This window comes from Pinus tabuliformis, chromosome 6 (genome assembly GCF_031772625.1).
Source record: "Pinus tabuliformis cultivar Carrire ecotype Pingquan chromosome 6, CPIR1, whole genome shotgun sequence".
NCBI lineage: Eukaryota > Viridiplantae > Streptophyta > Pinopsida > Pinales > Pinaceae > Pinus > Pinus tabuliformis.
This window is the reverse complement of record NC_142292.1, coordinates 1,438,150,993-1,438,157,203: the sequence shown is the minus strand read 5'-3', so window position 1 is coordinate 1,438,157,203 and position 6,211 is coordinate 1,438,150,993.

Here is a 6,211-nt window from a genome sequence, read left to right as displayed (position 1 = left end):
TCCACTTGATGAGATACTCTGAAATTGATCGATTTCGTAGCTGTTGGGTTCTTGTTTCTGTGACTGCTCCAGGTTCCAATATGATTTTTCCTTCCTCTTCAATTTCTGGCAATATTGTTTGAATTGGGATCTTTTGCAACTTTTGAATAAATGGCAATACTTCTTCATCCTTCTTCCATTCATCCCTTGCTTCGTTTATCCAATCTGGTTTGATAATAGAAATAGCACAAAACAATGCTTCCACATCCTCATCCTTGAAGAGTCTTCCCATTCGGTAAGGTTGCCATTTTTTAAGTGCATGTAGTATTGCAAACATTTCCTTCTCATAAATAGCTTGCTTGAGATGTAGCAGTAAAATTACCCAATCACCTACATCAAAACAATTTTCACTACGATGTTGATCTACCTGTTGTTTCATTTGATTTTGCATCGAAGTGGCGTTATCCTTTAAAATTTGGAGAACTTGTTGTTGATGCTCGATGTGATCTTTTACTGCTTGAACCTTTTTCTTCTTGATATGTCCTTCTATCTCTAGAGTTTGAGGAGTGGTAATTTCTTCCAATCTTTTACAAGATATGGTCGGATTCATTTCTTGATGCTCGACGTGATCTTTCACTTCTTGAACATTTTTCTTCTTGATATGTCCTTCTATCTTGATAGTTTGAGGAGTGGTAATTTCGACCAATGAATTACAAGATATGGTTGGATTCATTTCTTCTTTCTCGATGTGATCTTTCACTTCTTGAACTTTTTCTTCTTGATATGTCCTTCTATCTTGAGAGTTTGAAGAGTGGTAATTCTTGCCAATGCTTTACAAGATATGGTCTGATTCATTTCTTCTTTCTCTGGGGTGGGGTCCTGGCGTATATCTTCTTCTTTTGATGTTTCTTGATCCTTTTCTTCCTCCTCTTCATATTCTATGTAAAATAATTTCTTCTCAGCACACTTATGACCTTTAGTGCATTTGCTATCGCAATTGTAACAAAGCCCTTTTTCTCTTTTTTCTTTCAATTGTTGTGGTGTAACCCTTGTAGGTTGTGGAAGGCTAGGAGAAACAACACTTCCATCTTTATAGTTGTGAGGGGTATGCTTCCTGGTTTCCATAATTTTTCTTTCCACTATGTCACAAAGCCCTTTTACTCTTTCCAATTGTTGTGGTGTTGCTCTAAAGAAGGTGTTGCTCTTTGTATCCTCATAATGTGCTATCATTTCCTCCATGAAAATTGACCACGTAACAAGTTGTTTACGAGAACAAAGCCCTTCATACCATAAAAATTGATCTGGTTCTAAATATGAAGATGCAATACATACCTTTTGTAACAGTGGTACACCATGTAGATCAAAATATTGCTCCATCTGAAGTATCCAATTTACCGGATCCTTGCCATCAAACTTCATCATCTTGCTTTTTCTTGATTTTAGGAGCTCGATCTTGAAACGACTGTAACTTTGTACTTTTGGATCTTTAAGTTCTGAAATTGCAACCTGTGGTAGCCCTCTTTGTTCTCTTTCCAATGCCACCAGTCTGATCCAAATTGGATTCTCCAAGAAAGAGTTATGCACAATCTCCCAAGATGACCTGATTATAGACCTTTCCAGAAGAGCGAACTTGTATGAAGTGCCACGTGTCACTGTTTCGACCTTTGGCTATGAAAAATATCTACAAGAAACTACAGTGCGTCCTCTTTCTGTACCTTCTTACGAAATTTCAATCCGATGCTCAGAGAGAAAGTTATGACGACTTTCCCCAGGTCACCTGTTTGGAATGTAATTCAAGAGTCTGCAAAAATACCAACTTCATCAGATCATATCTCCGCAAATATAGTACGAAACGCTCTGAAATTCAGAACTAAGCTTCAGTGCGATCTCGTCTCAAATGGGTTTTTTTTAGCTTCTGAAACGTCGCAGAAAAAATTTATAACGAAAATTCCACGATGACCTGTTTGGAGCAGCGAAACCCTAGAATCTAAAGCTCTGATACCAGATGTTATGAAACCAGCTCACAAAAAGATAGAAAAGAGAGGTCCACGCCTTAGAATTCAGCCTTTTCGAGGGGGCAACCTCCTTTACATTACATAAATGAGCAATTCTTGGATGATACAAATGAAAAGACCTCCTGTCTATAAATAGGAGTTTAAGGGGTCATAACATAATCAGAGCCGACATAACAAAAATAATGTAAGGACACAATAATAACAATAGTGGGCTTCTATGGGGCACAATAGTAACAATATGGGCACTACATGGGTACATCAATATAATAAGTGGGTTGTACTAATAACAATAAGGGGTTACACTAGTAGTATAGGGCCCTAACACCTGGGGTAAGGAAGATGGTCACAGGTATGCTTGAGTTCAACATGAACCATGAAGGAGTTTGTCAGGGTTGTGCAGCTGGGAAATTTAAAGGGGACCATTCCCTTCAATTGAAAGTCAAACTTATGATATTCTTCAATTGGTACATTCTGATCTATCTGGTATGTTGCGCGTAACATCATTGGGAGGATACTTGTACTATGCAATTTTTGTAGATGACTTCTCTTGCAAAACATGGATCTACTTCTTGAAAAAGAAGGACTAAGTGTTTCAAATGGTTTCGTTCTTTCAAAGCCTTGGTGGAAAATCAAACATGGAAGAAAATCAAGATATTGAGGACTGAAAATGGAACCAAATATGAATCAAATGAATTCAATGACTTTTGCAGAGAAGCTAGCATTAAGAAGGAGACAACCGTTCCATACACTCTGGAGCAAAATGGTGTTGCTGAAAGGACGAATCGAACAATCATGGAAGCCGCCCTTCATGCTCAAGGTCTACCAAAGTTCTTATGGGGAGAAGCTGCCAACACTATAGTGTATGTTCAAAATAGGAGCCGCATCAAGCACTAGATTTCAAGACACCCGAAGAAATGTTCACTGTTAAGAAACTTGATGTTTCTCATGTTATAATATTTGGTTGTCTCGTGTATTTTCATGTGCCTAAAGAGAAAAGAAACAAGTTAGAAGCATCTGTGAAGAAAGTTATATTTGTGGGATACAATGAAAATTCAAAGGCATATAGAATCTATGTGCCTGGACAAAGAGATGTGGAAATTAGCCATGATGTCACCTTCGATGAAGATATTGCCCTTGGGAAGGCCTGAGATCTCCCCATTCCAAGGAAGGATAATAATGATGATGCTGTAGAAAAACAGGATGAACCTCTATAGATGAACCTATGCCTGATGTTGAAGGCCCGATGGATCCCATTGATCCACCACCTAGTGATCCCTCTACCTCAAGGAAAATACCTTTGTGGCTCAAAGATACTCTCGAAGATGCTGAGAGACATATTGCTCCAAGAGGGACATTCCGTGAAAGCAAGAAGCCAAACAGGTATCAAGGGTACTTAGTTGCTATGAGTACTATTGTTCAATCTGAGCCATGTACGTTCAAAGAAGCCGTAAAACACCAAGTTTGGAAGGATGCGATGAATGAGGAATATGAATCTATCATGAAAAATGATGTCTGGGATGTGGTGCCTAGACCAAAGGACAAGTCCATAGTCACCTCAAAATGGCTATACAAAATTAAACATGGAGCTGATGGGAGTGCTGAAAAATATAAGGCCAGGTTTGTTGCTCGAGGTTTCTCTCAAAAGGAAGGAGTGGACTATGATGAGATATTTGCACCAGTTGCGCGATATACTACTATTTGATCGATTATTGCTGTCGTTGCCTTTCAAGGATGGAATCTACATCAAATGGACGTCAAGGCTGCTTGCTTGCATGGTTCGCTTAAGGAGGACGTTTATTTGGAACAACCTCATGGGTTCGAAGTACGATATCAAATAACACACGTATGTAGGTTGAAGAAATCCCTCTATGGGTTGAAGCACGCCCTTAGGGCTTGGTATGAGAGGATTGATAGCTATCTTATGAAGTCAAGATTTACGAGGAGCGATGCTAATCCTAACTTAATACTTCAAGACTGAAAAGGAAATGCCTCTCATTTTGGTCCTTTATGTGGATGATCTCTTTCTAACAGGTGCAAACCCTCTCATTTATCAATGCAATAGGGAGTTGGCTTCTAAGTTCGAGATGGACCTAGGTCTAATGCACTACTTCCTAGGCCTAGAGGTTTGGCAAAAGCCAGGTGAGATTTTCCTTTCTCAAGGAAAATACATTGTGAAGCTACTCGAGAGATGCGGGATGGTGGATTGCAAGTCTGTGTCTACTCTGATGGAACTCAACTTCAAGAAGCTATGTGGAAGTGCTTCTGGGCTCGTTTTGGCAAACCCTTTCGAATATAGACAACTTGTGGGGGCCCTGATGTTCTTGGTAAACTCCCGTCCTGACATATGCTTTGTTTTGAATATGTTAAGTCAATTTATGGTCGAGCCTCATCACATACATTGGATTGCTGCTAAGAATCTCTTGAGATATCTCCGTGGCACAATCAACTATGGACTGAGATACACTATCGGGAATTTGAGGCTACATGGATATACTGATGTTGACTGGGCTGACAGTGTGGTGGATTATAATAGCATGTTTGGATGTTGCTTCTCATTAGGGCCTGTTTCAATTTCTTGGATGAGCAGGAAGCAGAAATTGGTTGCTCTAAGCACCACCGAGGCCAAATACATTGCAGCTAGTATGGCCTGTTGTGAAGTTGTTTGGTTGAGGAAGCTCTTTAGTGAGCTATTTGAGCATGTGTTGGATACCATCGTGATCTTATGCGATAATCAAAGTGGGATTCATCTTTAAGAGAATCCCATGTTCCACGACTGCGGCAAGCACATTGATATCAAGTACCACTTTATTCAAGATATGGTACAACGAGGAGCAATAAGGCTCCAACACATCATGACTGATGAGCAGGTCGTAGACATCCTCACGAAGCCCTTAGGGAAGGTCAAATTCTTAGCCTTCCGAGAGAGACTTGGAGTCGCGGAAAGACCCTCCCATGAGGTTTCCACTTGAGTTGGACATTGAGCTCTGGGAGCTCTTGGCGGCTTGGGGTACTTGGAGCTATGGGCGATCATAGGGTGAGTGGTTCACCTTCCCCTATTGGTGCGCTGTGTATAGGGTGAGTGGTTCACCTTCCCCTGTGATACCCCATGATGGTTGACTGTGTGTAGGGTGAGTGGTTCACCCTCCCCTACGATTGACATATGCATAGGACGAGTGGTTCACTTTCTCCTATGGCATATGAGCAGGATGAGTGGTTCACCTTCTCCTACTGATGCCCCAACATACATCCTACCCATGTAGTCTGGGAGTCATGGGAAGTACCTCTCATCTGGCTAATGAGTTGGGAAATGAGGATAGGGACCATAGCACTACCGATGGACACATCGTGTACTGCTGTACTCCCTATGTCTAGGATGCATGGTGTTCAACAACTTGATTTGGGATCAAGATTGATAATTGTAAGTGGAGAGTGGTAAGGTCTTGTGACTCACACTCGATTGATTCTTCTTCATTATTCCTACCAGTGTTTAGCATAGCAGAGATGAGATGAGATACAAAGATGACACATGACGATAGGATGGCATGATGATCGATGATTTGCAAGTGGAATTCTCCCTAGTTGAGACGGAGTGTTAAAATTGGCAACTAGTTCCAAATTCTACCTTGGGTCAACTCTATTGACAAAGATGATGATTTCATTAAATTCCTCTTTTCTAGATGACCAAAATTGATACAAAGATCATCTCATTTGTGTGGAAATTTCTGAATTTGACACATTAGAAATCCCTACCGCATTATCTGCTTATTATCTCCTACTTGTTCTTTCCATTAACAAGTTATTTATTAATACAAATACTGAAATAAACACAAATGCAACCTTTACACATACAGATCAGCAACTAAAATAAACTGAGACAACACAAGGGACACCATTATATTTGGACAGTCGTCCCCGGAAAAACCCAATGTGGGAAAAACCGATGCAACATATATGAGGGTTTTATTATTATGCAGTTTTCTGAATACAACTAGGGTGCCAAAAATGGCTCACCCTTCAGAGATTTTTCCTTGGTAGAAGTACCTCTCCTTAGAGGCAGATATTCCTGTTGATCAACAACCAGATGATGAACCCCACAGTGACCTCAATTGTTCCTTAGCTAGACAGTGAAAGCTGCTCTAAGCTTCCTTCCGGAACTGTCACCCTCTAGGGATTGCGTCACCCTCTACGGCTCTGCGTCTGTCTCTCAGCGCCTAGTC